The 19307-nt window shown below is 43.2% G+C and overlaps 1 protein-coding gene across 3 annotated transcripts in view; it reads right to left on the reverse strand.

Moving 5' to 3' along the window:
- LOC144498597 (uncharacterized) overlaps window positions 1-19307 on the reverse strand; it is a 41999-nt gene that overhangs the window by 21929 nt on the left and 763 nt on the right. Inside the window, exons 1-2 of one of the 3 annotated variants that reach the window (XM_078219943.1) lie at window positions 3141-3276; window positions 2939-3013 (exon numbers count right to left, since the gene is read on the reverse strand). The exons of the other annotated variants lie outside the window; for them this stretch is intronic. The gene's annotated coding sequence lies outside the window, so the exon portion shown is untranslated. Of the gene's footprint in view, window positions 1-2938; window positions 3014-3140; window positions 3277-19307 lie in introns of those variants that run through there. 3 annotated transcript variants of the gene reach the window in all.

Consider the following 19307-nt stretch of genomic DNA (forward strand, 5'->3'; position numbering starts at 1 on the left):
CAGTGTGACAATAATAAATCAAATCAAAAAGGAAACTCAACTGGACCAGCCATATAAATACACTGGCTACAAGAGCAGGTTAGAAGCTGGGAATTCTGTGGCAAATAATTTGCCTCTCGACTCCCCAGAACCTGTCCACCCGCTACAAGGAGTGTGATGGAATTCAAAGCACCTTTTTTTCATTAATTGATGGGATGTGGATGCTGTTGGCTGGGCCGGCATTTATTGCCCATTCCCAATTTCTCCTTGAACAGAATGACTTGCTAGGCCATTTCAGAGGGCAGTTAAGAATCAAACACATTGCTGTGGATCTGGAATCACCAGGTAAAGATGACAGACTTCCTTCCCGAAAGGCATTAGTGAACCAGATGGATTTTCTTTTACAACAATTGACAATGGTTTCATAGTCATCACTGGACTTTTAATTTCAGATTCTATTGGATTCAAATTTCACCCTCTGCTGTGGAGGGATTCGAACTGAAGTTCTCAGAACATTAGCTGGATTACTAGCCCAGTGACAATTCTGCTATGTCGCTGCCTCTCCATCCTTGCTTGGATAGGTGTAGCTCCAACAATATTCAAGAAGCCTGACACCTTTCAAGACCACTTGATCAGCACCCCATCCACCACTTTAAACATCCATTCCCTCCACCACCAACATGCATTGGCAGCAGTGTGTGCCATCTACAAGATGCACTGTAGCACTCATCAAGGCAGCATCTTCCAAACCCAAAACCTTTGCCATCTAGATGAAGGGAATCAGATGCGCATGAACACCAGCACCTACAAGTTCCTTTCCACATCCATACTTTGCTGACTTGGAAGCATTACATCATCCCTGCACTGTTACTGGGTCCAGGGACTCCCTCCCCAGTAGCTGCGAGTGTATCTACGCCACTTGTACCGCAGCATTATAACTTACCACCTGTTCAAGGCAATTAAGGATGGGCAATGAATGTTGGCTCTACAGCAACACTCAAACCCCAAGAACAAAAAAGCTAAATTTGCAGTATTTTTCTTTTGTGTTGCTGAAGGCTTGGAATGTTGACCTTTTTCACAAAGGGACTGTCGTAAAAGTGGGGGGAAATTATGGTGTTGTTTAAAGCCTTGGTCAGACTCCATTCCATTCACTACTAAAGGAAATATATACATACTCCATTCAGTACTGTGCACACATGGAATAATACGACTTCTATGAAGAGAGATTGGGAAATTGGGCCTGTATTCTCCAGAATGAGAGGTGATCTCAATGAAACCTACAATATACTTAATGGACACACTGAGTAGATGCAGGAAAGATGTTTCCCTTGTTCCCTGTTGGGGGAGTCTAGACCAGGGGATTTTCAAAATTGCCGGGGGGAGGCCACTTCAGACTTAAAGGAGATGAATATTTTTAGTCAGAGACTCACGAATCTTTGGAATTCTCTACTCAAAATGGCTATGGAAGCCCTGTCATTGACTATATTTAAAGCAAAGATTGACAGATGTCTAAATACCAAATGACAAAGGAAAATGGGGATAGAGTGGGAAAAAGGCAATGAAGTGGTTAATCAGCCATGATTATATTGAATGGCAGCGCAGGCTTGGTGGGCTAAATGGCCTACTCTTGTTCCTATGTTTCTACATCTTAGAAGGACATGGTTACCTTGGGATAATTCTGGGCATGGCTGCATTGATCAGTCGTGATCTAATCAAATAACCGGACAGGCTGGTAGGCCATTCAGCCCTTCTGCTGTGCCTATGAGGGGACAATGTAATCCCAAGGTCTGTACCAATGGCCTGAGATATCAATTCAGATCCCAATCATCTAGGGGATTTAAATTCAACTCATTAATAAATCTGGAATATGAGCTTCTGATGATCAAGAAACTACCAGATTGTCATAAAAATCCATCCGGCTCAACAATCTAGCCCAGGCTTGTTTGTGAGTCCAGTATAGATCCAGAGCAATGTTGCCCTCTTTTTAGGTCAAACCAAATAAACAAACTCAGATTAAGTCGGGACAAAGTAAAAGGGGCAGCTCCCCAAAAGGAGGGGGAACAGCCCGAACAGAAATCAAAGTACAAAGGAAACTTAAAAACATCAAATTAAAATGTGAGTATTAGGGTCAATAACGCACCCCAACCCCTGCGGTGCCCAGCGGGCGCGGAAGGCATCAACCACGCCCGTGGACACTGCATGCTCCCTCTCCAGGGACACCCGGCCGCGAACGTAGCCGCGGTAGAGGGGCAGACAGTCAGGATGGACGGCCCCCTCGATGGCCCGCTGCCTGGACCAGTAAATGGCACGTTTCGCCAGGCTCTGCCCTGTAAAAACCGGCAAGCCAGTTGAAGAATTATTTGGTAACTGCTACACAATACGAGGAAAGTTTGGGATAAGAATTCCTCGGGTTGCTGTGTAGCCAGTTCTGGAAGGATGTGACAATGATTTCGCTCAAGAGAAACATGTCCAGAGTTCAGTGCAGAATTCCACATGGCCCCTCTGGAATTCTTATATCACTGGGGTAACAAACAAACCAAACTGTTAACTCTGTGCTATAGCAACATCCAGTTTGGAGTGTCGGCCAATGTTGTGCTGTGGAGCTCCGCCCCAACAATAGTATCCACATAACCTGCCCGAGTCAGAATCAGAGAGAAGGCTTAATATGGTCAGAATTAATACGGGGCAAAAATACAAGAGCTCTTCAGAAAATTAAACAGTGCTCCTATTCTGTATTGTGGCTGTGGATGCAGCGTGAGCTGGTTAAAATAATCCAAACTGAGAGTGACACTGCTTTCAGCCACTCACTCCCTCCCTGCTTTTCCGCCTTTCTCTCTGGGGCCCGTCTCAGAATTCACTCACATCCTTTCCACCCACAAACAAAACAACTGCGTCAATTACTCATCCCACAGCAGCAGGTTCTAAGGTTAAAAAACAAACCTTGGAAAAGTAAACATACCTCTCAATCCTGGGAGTCCCCGAGCTACCAGCGAAAAAAGTATCCAACTCGGGAGAGTTACCCACGTCAACGCCCCTGGAAACCCACAAGTGTCAGGTTATTAACATGATTTACTCGCGTTTCCAGTTAACTATTCAAACATCTTGCGCTACGCAGTGCCTTTATTGAGAAAGCAAACACTTCTGAAGTACAACACACATACCCCAAAAGAGTTCGCACACGGTACCAGCCAGCCCCGTGTGTGTCTGTGACTATGGGTGGGACTTGAGTTACTGTTCAGGCATATGGGCGTGTAACAGTGAGGTCCGTGACTCACATTCAAACTGATTCTGAGCAAACTATTATGTGGTCGTTTTCCGCTCCGAGTTGGTGTCACTGCAAATCAGTCCAATAGATTAATCTCACTGCAATAGGCTGAAACATTTGCAAAATCAATAAAGAATTATTCACTCTGTGAATGCATGTCATAGATTTTCACAGTAACTTCATTGCAGTGTTAATGTAAGCCTACTTGTGACACTAATAAATAAACTTGGGAGGCCACAAATGCTCCATTAAATAGATAAAACCTGCCATTATAACATATCTTGACTACACCCTTTCCAATTCTCCATGCCCACAAGGGCAGGATTGCTAGAATATTTAAACAATTACTTCAGGGGATGTGGGTGTCCCTGGCTGAGCCAGCATTTAATGCCCATCCCTAATTGCCGTTGAATGGAGTGGCTTGCATTGTCATTTCAGAGGGCATTTAAGAGTCCGCCACATTGCTGTGGGTCTGGATTCACATGTAGGATGACGGATTCCTTCCGTAAATGACATTAATGAACCATATGGGGTTTTACAACACTCGTTTCATGGTCACCATTAGACTTTGAATTCCAGATTTTTTATTGAATTCAAATTTTGCTGTGGTGGGATTGGAATCCAGGTCCCCAGAGAATTACCCTGGGTCTCTGGATCACCAGTGACAGTAGCATGGGTCCCTGATTATCAGTGACAATCCACTGGATCTCTGGATTACCAATGACAATCCTCTGGGTCTCTGGATCACCAGTGATAATTCCCTGGGTCTCTGGATCATCAGTGACAATCCCCTGGGTCTCTGGATTACCAGTGACAATTCACTGGGTCTCTGGATTAAGATTGAGACTGCTCATGATCCATGGACTGCACATTCAATACCACTGTTATGGAGAAAACCAGTTTCTATTTTAGCAATGTACCCATGCTAGGATGGTGGATAATGTGTTAACATAAAAGGCTTTCAACACTGTAGAATTTTTATGCTGAGGGAATGAAATGTGTGCCATGTTTGCCATTCTAAAGAGGGTACAAGGCAAAGGGACATGGGGTAATATGTGTACAAATCATTGAAGGTAACAGGGCAGTAAATTAATAAAAGGACCTTGAGCTTTATAAATAGGGGAATAGAGTACAAAAAAAGGAAGTTATAAGAAACCTACATAAAATACTGTTTGGTATCAACTGGAGTATTGTGTCCAGTTTTGGGCACCACACGTTAGGAAGGATGTGAAGGCATTATAGGGGTTACAGGAAAGATTCATGAGAGTGATTCCAGGCTGGGAAACTTCAGTTACATTGATAGACTGGAGAATCTGGGGCTGTTCTCCTTGTAATACAAAAGGTTGAGAGGAGATTTGATAGAGATATTCAAGATCACGGGGGCTGGACAGAGTAGATAGGGAGAAATTGTTCTGAATGATGGAAGGATCAAGAACCAAAAGGTGCTGATTTAAGGTGATTGGTTGGCAAAAGAAGCAATGGTAACAGGAGGAAAATTATTTTTTGTACATACAGAGCATGGTCAGTATCTTGAATGCACTGCCTGAAAGTGCAGTGGAGGCAGATTCAAATGGATGCCTTCAAAAGAGCATTAGATCATCATCTGAAGTGGAAACATTTGCAGAGCTATGGGGAAAGACGGGAGGTGGCACTAAGTGAATTAACATGGACAGAATGAACTAAATGGACTAAATGGCCTTCGCCTACTCTGTAATCATTGTACAAGTCTACAATTCTGTTATTTAAAATATGGAACTTTTTTTAAGAATGAACTTCGACAAAACTGTATGTTGAAACAAAGAAGAACGATCCTTATCAGCCAAACACTGTTTTCCTTATCACCTACCTTTGCTGAGAGCAGAGCAAGAGTTTTGATTTGATTTATTATTGTCACATGTATTAGTATACAGTAAAAAGTATTGTTTCTTGCGTTCTATACAGACAAAACATACCACTCGTAGAGAAGGAGAGTAGTTGATGCAGAACGTTTGGGGTGTGTTGTTGAAGGTCAGGTCTTTCCCTTTAGATTTATTCAAATTGGATTCTAAAAGTCACACCCATTAAGAGCCATTGTTATTATAAGTGGGTGTTACTGATGATAAGCTCTTCTTCACTGGTATTAAAGTCAGCCACAAATATGCAATTCTATAATCTAAAATAAATACAAATTGTGTGTTGAGGCACTGTTGAAAAAACACATTCCAATATTGTAAATTCCAATCAATTAGACTTTAATCTCTTCCATCAGTTTATGTTCAACAAGTTCCAATCAAGTTTCCACTCTTCCTACATCACATCAGTTGATCAGGAGCACTACAGAATTGCAGTTCGTAGTTGCTGGTTGATTTTTGTTTGTAGCAACATAAAATTCTAATTTTCTATACTGCTTACTCATAAATCAACCAACAATATTTTGCGCATGTACATCTTTTTTTTTACATACCACACTTCATTTATGGGAGCATTCTGTTCATGTGAAGCAAGTATTTAGTTCCACCCTACAGAAATATTCCTGCATTCTATTTTTACCTAGTTCTGTACTTTCAGTTAATGCTATTGAATAAAGATTTATACTCTCATTTTCAATTGTTTTGCCTTTTGCAATAACTCAAAGCCCAACTGGAAAGGAACATCATTTATTACAGAACAAAGTAAACACACACACACTGGGCCTGCTTTATAAAAGGGTCAGGTAATGAGTTCCAGCCGGGCAGGCCACTGCCTGTTACCAGGGAAACTCATACTGAATGAGCCCCACAGGGCGATCAATCAGTGATTCCCCCATGGGCTTCATGGGGGTTATCACATCTTTATTTCTAGATGAATAAGGGCAAAGAAAATTAGACACATGCAAGATTTCAGTGGAGCACAGGTGTGCAAATATAACTTTAAGATATCACTGAAATGTGTTTTTATACTCTGTGAATAGAGGACATATCAAGCATTGTTCTCAGAACCATTGAATCATGTAACATAGAACAAGTCCATCCAGTCCACCTATCCCTTGGTGCATCTCTAACAAACCTGAAACCCATTTGTTGACAATAGCCTATCTACATCCTTCTTGAAATCTATTAAGGCTTCTTGTTTCACTACCCATGCCAGTAATCTGTCCCATACATTTACCATCCTTTTACAGACAACATTCCTTCTGCATATTTTAATGTTCTATTGTTGTCCTTGATTTGTCATTTTGAGTCCTTTGCCTCAGTTCTGTGTATGACAGAGAAACATAAGTGGGTTCAATTCTTCTAAACTTTCATAATTTTAGGCACTTTCTATCAAATTGCCTCTCAGTTTTCACTTTTCAAAAGAGGAAAGACCAGGCTAGTCAATCCCTACTCACATCATTCCCTTATGTTCCAGGATCAACATTGAGCCATACCCCCTCTAATAACTCAATGGTCTTTTTGAAATCGCAAGGTCAAGACTGCATTCCAAGTGTAGTCCTGACAGAGCAAAATAGCACTTAAAAAATGACATTGTGGGATTTATATACTATACCTCTTACTCTGCATTCCAACATTCTGTGTATCGTTTTAAACAGACTGGAAATATTGTTCTGCTAGATTTCGGGACCTGCTCATTAGAATCCCAAAATGTATCTCCTGCTGCAATACTTAGCACATAATCAACATTAAATTTTCTACCAAATTTTATAACCTTACATTTCTCTGTATTAAATTATTTTTCTCCGCCCACTAATTCAGCTTGTGAAGATCATATGGAATTAATCTACCAGGCCTGTCAGTCAAATAAACCAACCAAGCATGACCTATGACTCATAAAATCACATTGAGTACTATTTCAAGCTAGACAATGACAATAATCACTCCCTCAATGTCAACAAAACGAAGGAGATAGTCATCGATCTCAGGAAGCATATTGGAGGGCATGCCCCAGTTTACATCAATGGGGACGAAGTAGAAATGGCGAAAGCTTCAAGGTTTTAGGTGTCCAGATCATCAACAACCTGTCCTGGCCCCTCCATACGGACACTATAGTTAAGAAAGCCCACCAACACCTCTACTTTCTCAGGAGACGAAGGAAATTTGGCATGTCTGCTACAACTCTCACCAACTTCTACAGATAGAAACCCTAGAAACCCTACAGTGCAGAAGGAGGCCATTCGGCCCATCGAGTCTGCACCGACCACAATCCCACCCAGGCCCTACCCCCACATATTTACCCGCTAATCTCGCTAACCTACGAATCTCAGGGGCAATTTTTAACCTGGCCAATCAACCTAACCCGCACATCTTTGGACTGCACCATAGAAAGCATTCATTCTGGTTGGTATGGCTCCAGCCCTGTACAAGACCACAAGAAACTACAAACAGTCATGAATGAAGCCCAGTCCATCATTCAGACCAGCCTTCCATCCATTGACATGGTCTACACTTACCGCTGCCTCAGAAAAGCAGTCAGCATAATCAAGGACCCCACGCACCCCAGACATTCTCTCTTCCACCTTCTTCCGTTGGGAAAAAGATACAAAAGTCTGAGATCACTTACCAACTGACTCAAAAACAGCTTCTTCCCTGCTGCCATCAGACTTTTGAATGGATCTACCTTGCATTAAGTTGATCTCACCCTAGCTATGACTGTAACACTAGATTCTGCACTCTCTCCTTTCCTTCTCTATGTACGGTATGCTTTGTCTGTATTGCGTGCAAGAAACAATACTTTTCACTGTACACTAATACATGTGACAATAATAAATCAAATCAAATCCAATCAAATCATACAATATCTCTAGTCTTATCCCTCAATATTTTCAAAGCCTTTCCCAACAGCCGAAATAAGTTCTTTGTGTAATGTCCTAACTATGTTAGGGATTTTGGGTTTTACACAAAGAGACTAGCATGTGGTTTGCACATGTAGATTTGAACTAAAACAACAGATTTATTGATGGAGCTGTTGCCTGTACAGAGTACAAACATAAACTAAACAGCAGCCTGTTAATCACCCCAATGACGTCTCCATCAAATCGGGTGACCTGCTCTTAAAGCAATCATGCAACTATATAAATGTGTAATATCCCTCCCCCTTTACGTCTGTGGTCATGACAACAAATGATTATGATGTTATACATAAGATCAATAATACTCTAGACACAGTACTATGCATCATTAATCAATATACCCAGTCAACAAGCAAGTCAATCAGGAGGACATCTATTCCTCTTCAGTTGTATATGACATTCTGGAATTTGGCTGTCCTAGACCCGAGAAGTATGATTTAGAATTTCAGTAGACATTTATTCTCTTGGAACTAATTCTGCATCATTCTCACGTGGTATGGTAGCAGACACAATCATTATGCAACTCGGATTCAATTAAGTCTTCCGCAGTGGTATTCACAATACTGACAACTAAAGAAGTTGGCACTTCTAAAGATGATTCGGAGAAATAATTTACATATGACAACAATTGGTCAGCATGGTGTCCCCAAACTAGTTCATCTTCAATTTGAACCATGTAAGAAGTTGGACCTGTTTTTGCTAAAACTATGGCTGGTATCCATTTCTCACTCGTGGCATAACTTTGTGCTAACATTTGATTTCCTTGGTGAAATGAGTGTTGTTTTGCCCTCACTTCTTGTCTAGCAACTTTAGATTGTTGCTGACACTCTATCAAACTTTAAGAGTAGTAATGCAGGCAAACTTTGCATAGTCACATGAGTAATGTTTCTATAAGATGCCAAAAAGCGATTCACATGACGTGATAACAAACTTTGCTCTTTTGAAGCTTATAAAGAATGTTTCAAGAATTGTGTGAATCTTTCAGCTAATCCACTGGTTGGTGGATGATAAGGTGTCGATTTTATTTGCTGAAGACCATTTACTTTGAGATCTCCTTGAACTCTTGTTGTGAAGTAAACTGTGAACCACTATCACTAACAATCTGTTCCAGTTTACTAAATCTTGCAAAACTTTTTTTTCAATGTTTTGTTCAGATACAGTAGATCTCATGAAAATAATTTCTGGCCACTTTGAGTATGTGACAATTATGACTAAGGGCATATAATCCCCAAACGGATCAGCAAAGTCTGCATGCAATCATTGCCATGGCACTTTAGGCCACTAGGAAACAATGGTGGTGTAGTTCTTATTCATACACAGGATTGACACTGTCCTACCTTTTCTTCAATCTGAGCATCCAGATCTGCCCACCAAAATAACTACATGCCAATTCCTCCATCTGGACTGTACCAAGATGTCCTTCGTGTCCTTTTCAAGAACTCTTCCACGCAGACTAGGAGGAATGATCACTTCCCCATAATAAATACCAATCATGGATGGTCAACTGAAGCTTTCTTGACACATATGGTTTCAAATCAGGATGCAGACAGAGCATTCCAGCCATCATTCCTTTCAACATCGGGAGCATTTCTGGTATGTCTCTGAAATCATAGAAATCATAGAATCCTACAGTGCAGAAAGAGGCCATTTGGCCCATCTAGTCTGCACCAACCTCAATCCCACCCAGGCCCTATCCCCACATCCCTACATATTTACCCACTAATCTCTCTAACCTATGCATCCCGGGACACTAAGGGGCAATTTAGAATGGCCAATCAATGTAGCACGCACATCTTTGGACTGTGGGAGGAAACCTGAGCACCCGGAGGAAACCCACGCAGACAGAGGGAGAATGTGCAAACTCCGCACAGACAGCGACCCGAGCTGGGATTCAAACCCAGGTCCCTGGAGCTGTGAAGCAGCAGTGCTAACCACTGTGCTACCATGCCGCCCTGAACTTGAGAAGCTGTCACAGACAAATAGTCTACTAGCATCAAGTCTGCACTGACAACAATCCCACCTAGGCCCTATGCCCATAACCCCACAAATTTACCCCGCTAACCCCTCTAACCTACGCATCCCAGGACACGAAGGGACAATTTAGCATGGCCATAAGAGTATGTAGATAAGATCAGTGACCATCTTTGCAATTGGCTAGGAGCTAACAACAGGATATCTTTATTTGGCCCAAATCAATAGTTAAGGGTCAATAGTGTGAAATGACAACCATATAAATAATAATGAAACCTTTGTACACAAAAAATTACACTTAGTGCTTCTTCTTCTAGCCGAGCACAGTTAGATCCAGCACTAGTCAGATAACACAAAACAAAGGCTATTGGTCGTTCTTCTCCTGAAGGCATAATATGTGAAAGAACTGCACCTACTCTAAAAGGTGAAACGTCACAAGCAAGCAGTAATGGTAGCTTTGGATTAAAATGAACCAATACTTCAGACTTCTGCAAAGCATTTTGACATCCTTGTATGGTTTCTCAATCTCTGTTGTCCAGCTTTGAAAGGGTTAATAATCACACAAGTTTAAAAATCACATAAGCCGCTATGAGAAAATAAAAGGTCTTTACGAAACTCCTCACAGAACATAAGAACATAAGAAATAGGAGCAGGAGTAGGCCATCTAGCCCCTCGAGCCTGCCCCGCCATTCAATAAGATCATGGCTGATCTGAAGTGGATCAGTTCCACTTACCTGCCTGATCCCTATAACCCCTAATTCCCTTACCGATCAGGAATCCATCTATCCGTGATTTAAACATATTCAACGAGGTAGCCTCCACCACTTCAGTGGGCAGGGAATTCCAGAGATTCACCACCCTCTGAGAGAAGACGTTCCTCCTCAACTCTGTCCTAAACTGGCCCCCCTTTATTTTGAGGCTGTGCCCTCTAGTTCTAGCTTCCTTTCTAAGTGGAAAGAATCTCTCCACCTCTACCCTATCCAGCCCCTTCATTATCTTATAGGTCTCTATAAGATCACCCCTCAGCCTTCTAAATTCCGGCCTGTAGTTACCCGCCTTTTGTCTATTTCCTTTTTTAAACAGCGGCGTAACATTAGCCGTTTCCCAATCTGCCGGCACTACCCCAGAATCCAACGAATTTTGATAAATAACCACTAACGCATCCGCTATTACCTCTGACATTTCTTTCAGTACCCTGGGATGCATTCCATCCGGGCCCGGGGACTTGTCCACCTTCAGTCCCGTTAGTCTACCAAGCACTGCCTCCCTGGTAACATTAATTGTATTGAGTACCTCTCCTCCTACCAACTCTCTATCGTTAATATTCGGTAAACTATTTGTGTCTTCCACCGTGAAGACCGACACAAAAAACTTATTTAAAGTTTCAGCCATTTCCTCATTTCCCACTATTAAATCCCCCCTCTCGTCCTCCAAGGGTCCAACATTCACTCTTGCCGCTCTATTCCTTTTTATATATTTGTAAAAGCTTTTACTATCATTTTTTATATTTAAAGCTAGCCTAGCTTCATAACCTATCTTTCCTTTCTTTATCGCTTTCTTAGTCGTTCTTTGTTGTTTCTTAAAGTTTTCCCAATCTTCCGATTCTCCACTATTTTTGGCCACTCTGTACGCATCGGTCTTTAATTTAATACTCTCCTTAATTTCCTTCGTTATCCACGGCTGGTTATCCCTTTTCTTACAGCCCTTCTTTATCACCGGAATATATTGTTGCTGAGTACTTAAAAGGATCTCCTTAAAAATCCTCCACTGTTCCTCAGCTGTCCTACCTACCAGTCTGCTCTCCCAGTCCACCTTAGCCAATTCAGCCCTCATCCTGTCGCTTGATAAGCATCAAGGCCTTTAACAAAGAACAAGAACAAAGAACAATACAGCACAGGAACAGGCCCTTCGGCCCTCCAAGCCCGCGCCGCTCCCCGGTCCAGGATTGAATCCTGAATCCAGGATTCCCGCCCAATTTTCCAGCCTATCTACATACCAATATCCTATCCACCGAGCTGTCCCTCACAGCTACGATGCTTTGTTCATCACAACCTATTAACTCACCCCCACCCCCCCATTCCAGACCATGTGATCTCCAGGGAGAGGCGAAAACCCAGAGTGAAAACCCCAGGGCCAATATGGGGAAAAAAAATCTGGGAAATTCCTCTCCGACCCCCTGAGGCAATCGAAACGAGTCCAGGAGATCACAATGGCCCCGATCGGAAAATGCTTCCCAACCCTAGTCATTTCCACTTCCACGAACACCATATGAATTCCCTGCCCCCGAGACAGGTTCCCAACTATCCGCAGTCTCGCTCTGTACTGGCACCAGCAAGATGATCATAGAATGAAGCCTTAAAACGAGAAACAAGGCCCGCGCCGCTCCCTGGTCCAAACTAGACCACTCTTTTGTATCCCTCCATTCCCACTCCGTTCATATAGCTGTCTAGATAAGTCTTAAACGTTCCCAGTGTGTCCGCCTCCACCACCTTGCCCGGCAACACATTCCAGGCCCCCACGACCCTCTGTGTGAAATATGTCCTTTTGATATCTGTGTTAAACCTCCCCCCCTTCACCTTGAACCTATGACCCCTCGTGAACGTCACCACCGACCCGGGGAAAAGCTTCCCACCGTTCACCCTATCTATGCCTTTCATAATTTTATACACCTCTATTAAGTCTCCCCTCATCCTCCGTCTTTCCAAGGAGAACAACCCCAGTTTCCCCAATCTCTCCTCATAACCAAGCCCCTCCATACCAGGCAACATCCTGGTAAACCTCCTCTGTACTCTCTCCAAAGCCTCCACGTCCTTCTGGTAGTGTGGCGACCAGAACTGGACGCAGTATTCCAAATGCGGCCGAACCAACGTTCTATACATCTGCAACATCAGACCCCAACTCTTATACTCTATGCCCCGTCCTATAAAGGCAAGCATGCCATATGCCTTCTTCACCACCTTCTCCACCTGTGACGTCACCTTCAAAGATCTGTGGACTTGCACACCCAGGTCCCTCTGCGACTCTACACCCTTTATGGTTCTTCCATTTATCGTGTAGCTCCTCCCTACATTATTCCCACCAAAATGCATCACTTCGCATTTATCAGGATTGAACTCCATCTGCCATTTCCTTGCCCAAATTTCCAGCCTATCTGTATCCTTCTGTAGCCTCTGACAATGTTCCTCACTATCTGCAAGTCCTGCCAGTTTTGTGTCGTCCGCAAACTTACTGATCACCCCAGTTACTCCTTCTTCCAGATCATTTATATAAATCACAAACAGCAGAGGTCCCAATACAGAGCCCTGCGGAACACCACTAGTCACAGGCCTCCAGCCGGAAAAAGACCCTTCCACTACCACCCTCTGTCTTCTATGACCAAGCCAGTTCTCCACCCATCTAGCCACCTCCCCCTTTATCCCATGGGATCCAACCTTTTTCACTAGCGTACCATGAGGGACTTTGTCAAACGCTTTACTAAAGTCCATATAGACAACATCCACGGCCCTTCCTTCGTCAACCATTTTGGTCACTTCTTCAAAAAACACCACCAGGTTAGTGAGGTATGACCTCCCTCTCACAAAACCATGCTGACTATCATTAATGAGTTTATTCCTTTCTAAATGCGCATACATCCTATCTCTAAGAATCTTCTCCAACAACTTCCCCACCACGGACGTCAAGCTCACCGGCCTATAATTACCCGGGTTATCCTTCCTACCCTTCTTAAATAACGGGACCACATTGGCTATCCTCCAATCCTCTGGGACCTCACCTGCGTCCAGTGACGAGACAAAGATTTGCGTCAGAGGCCCAACGATTTCACCTCTCGTCTCCCTGAGCAGCCTTGGATAGATTCCATCAGGCCCTGGGGATTTGTCAGTCTTTATATTCTCTAACAAACCTAACACTTCCTCCTTTGTAATGGAGATTTTCTCCAACGGTTCAACACTCCCCTCAGAGACACTCCCAGTCAACACATCCCTCTCCTTTGTGAATACCGACGCAAAGTATTCATTTAGGATCTCTCCTACTTCTTTGGGCTCCAAGCATAAGTCCCCACTTTTGTCCCTGAGAGGTCCGATTTTTTCCCTAACAACCCTTTTGTTCCTAACATATGAATAAAATGCCTTGGGATTCTCCTTAATCCTGTCTGCCAAGAACATTTCGTGACCCCTTTTTGCTCTTCTAATTCCCCGTTTGAGTACTTTCCTACTTTCATTGTACTCCTCCAGAGCTCCCTCCGTTTTTAGCTGCTTGGACCTAACATACGCCTCTCTTTTCCTTTTGACCAGTCCCTCAATTTCCCTGGTTATCCACAGTTCTCTAATCCTACCCTTCCTATCCTTCTTTTTTACAGGCACATGCTTGTCCTGTAGCCCTAACAACCGTTCCTTAAAAGACTGCCACATACCAGATGTGGATTTACCCTCAAACAGCCTCTCCCAATCAAGAGCTGCCAATTTCTGCCTGATCCCAATAAAGTTAGCCTTCCCCCAATCCAACACCTTACCCTTGGGACACCACTCATCCTTTTCCATCACTATCCTAAAGCTAACAGAATTGTGGTCACTATTTGCCACATGTTCCCCAACCAAAACTTTGAAGACCTGACCGGGCTCATTCCCCAGTACCAGGTCCAGTATAGCCCCCTCTCTAGTTGGGCTGTCCACATATTGTTCCAACGAACCCTCCTGTACACATTTTACAAATTCCTCCCCATCCAGAGTCCCTGCCCTCAGCGATTTCCAGTCTATACCAGGGAAATTGAAGTCTCCCACTACAACAACCCTATATTTCCTGCACCTATCCAGTATCTCCTGACATATCCATTCTTCCACTTCCCTTGGGCTGTTGGGGGGCCTGTAGTACACCCCCAACATAGTGACTGCGCCTTTCCTGTTTCTAAGCTCCACCCAGAGTGACTCGCTACACGACTCCTCCGAATTGTCCTCCCTCTGCACCGCTGTAATATGCTCTCCAACCAATACCGCTACTCCCCCACCTCTTTTAGCCCCTCCTCTGTCTCGCCTAAAACACTTGTACCCTGGAACATTCAGCTGCCAGTCCTGTCCCTCTTTCAACCAAGTCTCTGTCACCGCAACCACATCCAAATTCCTCGTGCGCATTAAGGCCCCAAGTTCGTCTGTTTTACCTGCTACGCTCCTTGCATTGAAGTATAAGCACTCCAGACGCCCAGGCTCAGTGAGGTCGTCCTCCCCCAGAGTGCTCTTCTTCTTTGCCAGCCTTGTCCCAGCCCCAAGCTCGTCCCCAGCCACCACACTTATAGACCTTTAGTCTGAGATAATTCATTATATCAGATATCTGGAACTGGAAGAAGGGAGTGACATCCACAGACATCGACACAAACTGGGACATCACTGATAACTTGGAACAATGATGGATTAAGTCAGCTAATATGATTAAGTCTTCACACTACTTGGATATTATAATTGAGCAAGCATGAGGTGATTGTGATTGGTTTTAATATCTGTACCTTATGAATGATGTAACCTTAATCAATAACTGAGAGTGGATAGTGATAACCCCTTTACCTTGATGGGTATATGCTAATTACTTGTAATTGAATTTGAAACTAACTGCTTGTGTATTCCTGAATTCTGGCTCTGGCTAGTTACCAGCAGTGAGCTGTGACTTTCCAGGGACCTAGCTATATAGCTTGTAATAAAACAGCTGTTTAAGAGAACTCCATGACTTGGTCTGGTTGCTTAAAGGGTAAAGTTGTGATCAAGTTAAAGGCTAACATCAAAGCCCACAACAAGTCCTGTGACTGTTTCACACAGTAAATTATGCAATGGCTTCAATAATGTAACTAAGTTAGGAACACAGAGAAAAAAAAAACAGAATGGAGCAGCTTTTAAAGCCTGACACTCTAAATTTGGATCTGCAAGCGCCGGGGGCAGCCAACAGCTTTAATCACTGGCTGAAGTGCTTCAAAGCCTTCCTCGGAGCCTCCACGGTCGTCCGGTCCGATGCAGACAAGCTACACGTGCTCAACGCCCGGGTAAGTGACACAGTTTTCGCCACCATCTGTGAATAAAATTGATGCACTATCAATTACGACACGAAGACTTCTGAGAGTGAGGGAAAACTAATAGGCTTTTATTCACAGAGAACAGGAGCACACCCTTGTAGCTGACCTGGTCTGGACTGAGGCAAGGAGGAGGGACCATCACCTTTATACCCCACTCTGGGTGGAAAGGGAGGGGTCTCAGGTGGAAAGGGAGGAGTCTCGGGCCAGGTGCAGCATGGGTGTGTCCAGGCACATACATGTAGTAACAGTGGTTCACCAGACAAATTTATAATAATTTCTTAATCCTACAAAGGACCTCAATTGCATCACATTAATTGGATGTGGTACTTCTAAACTAGCTTCCATCATTTAGGTGCTTTAAGTAAGCTTTTACTATCAGTGACATGACTCAAATACTGGATCAACGTCTGGAAAAAGTCACACTTTTCTTTCTTGATACGCAGACTATGTGCTTGAAGAAGTTCCAATGTTGCTTCTAAATGATTTAAGTGCTCCTGTTTACTGGACCCTGTAATTAGAATATCATTCAAGTGACATTGTACACCAGAGAACCCACTTAAAATCTGATCCGTTGATCTTTGGAATAGGGCTGGTGCAGATACTATTCCAAAGACAATCTTTAATAACAAAACATACCTTCATGAACAATGGTGGTAAGCAATGATTGAGATTCAATGACTACATTCATCAGTAAATATACTTGTGAAAGATCAATCCTATTGAATTTCTGCCCACCTGATAACCCGGCGAATAGATCTTCAATTAAAGGAAGCGGATATTGATCAACACGCAACACCAGATTTATGGTTGTTTTAAAATCACCACAAACACAAACTGAACCATCTGGTTTCATTACAGGGGCAATGGGGGTAGCCCAGTCACTCATTATAACTGGCTCTAACATACCAATGTTAACAAGTCATACTAATTTTTCTTCGACCTTGGGATGAATTGCATATATAGCATCACTCTTTCTTTGAGGCTTTTTGGTTGACTATTTGGCTTTATCACGAGTTTCACTTGAACTTCCTTCATTGAGCCAAGTATCTCTCGAATACACTCTTGTATTTATCCAGAAGATGCCATTGTTTTGGCATTGACCAATCTATTGACAGCACTCTAGTTAAGCTTTATCCTCTCCAACCATGATCTCCCAAATAGAGCTGGAAACTTAAGACGGACCACATGGAGAGACAACTCCACTGTTTGTCCATTCAACTCTATGTTGATCATGATATCTGTTGTTTGTTAGACTTGCATCTAATGGTATCTGCTGTTTGTTAGACTTGCCCAAGCATGGTTAGGCTTTTACATTTTTTGTGGAGCAAGTTGCTGAAGGTGTGAGCTGGAAACATATCAACATGAGAAACTAGGCATCTGGAAACGAAATGAACAGCCCTTAGTCAATCAGATTGAAAAGATTGCATAATTAACAATGCAAAGACCGTGACGGAAGTGTAAATTGGAATGGGTGAATTTTTCCACCAGGTTCAACAGGAATTCTTGAGCCACTCCTGTTCCAGAGTAACCATGGTCAACATATCCCCAACCTTCTCCCACCTGCCCCTGTTCATTTACCTTACCATTTCCTTGAATTAATGGTGGTGGCCTTTTGACCATTCCTGCATGTTGACATCATGTACCTGATGCTGGAATTGACTGTAAGTCAAGACTAACATTTAAATCAAGCCTGGGAATTAAAATTAAAATTATGTTTGTGAGCTGGGTGAATCTGAGACTTACCCCACTAGCCTCTCGGAGTAAAAATTGGGCTCTTAAACTTACCTCAGTTTGTAAGTGTTTGGATGGTTTGCACCACTCCCTCAAAGAAATGTAGTACACTATTAATTGGTGACTTAGGGACTTCATCCTGCCCCCATTAGTATTTTACCCGCAGTGAAGGGAGGCCATGCAGTAAGTCCAGCAGCTTTAGCTGCACAGGCTGGTGTTGGGACAGTTGGGGACCCTCCATTGCTGATCCCCTGGTCCCAAAAATGAAGCATGTAGGAAAGAATGCCAGGAGTAACACCAGACATACCCAAAAATAAAGAGTCAACTTGGTAAAGCTCCAACACAAACAATTTGCATGTCAAAAAGTGGAAAGTGCATGCAAAAAACAAAGCTAAGTGATCCAACTACTAACATATCAGATCCAAGCTCTACAGGCCTGCCACATGGAGTCGTGATATATTCCCATCTTTAATGATGGAGGAGCCCAGAACATTAGTAGAAATTCAAGGTTGAAGCACTTGCAACAATCTTCACCCAGAAGCGCTGAGTAGATGATCCATTTTGGCCTTCTCCTGAGGTCCCCAGCATCACAGATGTCAGCCTTCAGCCAATCAATTCAATCCATGTGAAAGCAAGAAATGACTGAAGGAAATGGATACGACATTGGCAAAGGGCCTTGATAACATTCCAGCAATAGTACTGAAGACTTGTGCTGCAGAACTACCTGCACCCTTAACCAAGCTGTTCCAGTACAGCTCCAACACTGGCATCTACCCGGCAATATGGAAAATTGCCCAGGTATGTCGTGTCCACGAAAAAAGCAGGACAAATCCGATCGGACAATTACCACTATCCACCTCCCTCGCTCAGCAGAAATCTACTCAGTAATACTCAGTTTGAGTTCCACCAGGGCCACATAACTCCTCACCTCATTACAGCCCCGGTCCAAACATAGACAAAAGTGCTGAATTCAAGAGTGACTGCCTTTGACATCAAGGCAGCATTTAACTAATTGTGGCATGAAGGAACCCTGGCAAATCTGGAGTCAATGGGAATTGGGGGAAATCGCTCCACTGGTTAGAGTCAGAGTTAACACAAAGGAAGATGGTTGTGGTCATTGGAAGTCAATCATTTCAGCTTAGTCCCAGAATATCACTGCAAGGGTTCCTCAGGAGAGTGTCAAGGCCCAAGCATCTTCAACTACTTCATCAAAGACCTTCCTTCTGAAGTGGGGAAGTTCGCTGATGATTGCGCAATGTTCAGCACCATTCACAACTCCTCAGATTCTGAAGCAGTTGTGTCCAGATGCAGCAAGATCTGGATGACATTCAGACTTGGGCTGATAAATGACAAGTAACAACTGTAACACGTAAGTGCCAGACAATGACCATCTTCAATAAGAGAGAATCTAACCATCGCTTCTTGACATTCAATGACATTACCATCACTGAAACCCTCACTATAAATATCCCTTGATCAGAAACTTAAATGGATCAGCCACATAA

The sequence above is a fragment of the Mustelus asterias genome, chromosome 9, assembly GCF_964213995.1.
Source record: "Mustelus asterias chromosome 9, sMusAst1.hap1.1, whole genome shotgun sequence".
Taxonomy (NCBI): domain Eukaryota; kingdom Metazoa; phylum Chordata; class Chondrichthyes; order Carcharhiniformes; family Triakidae; genus Mustelus; species Mustelus asterias.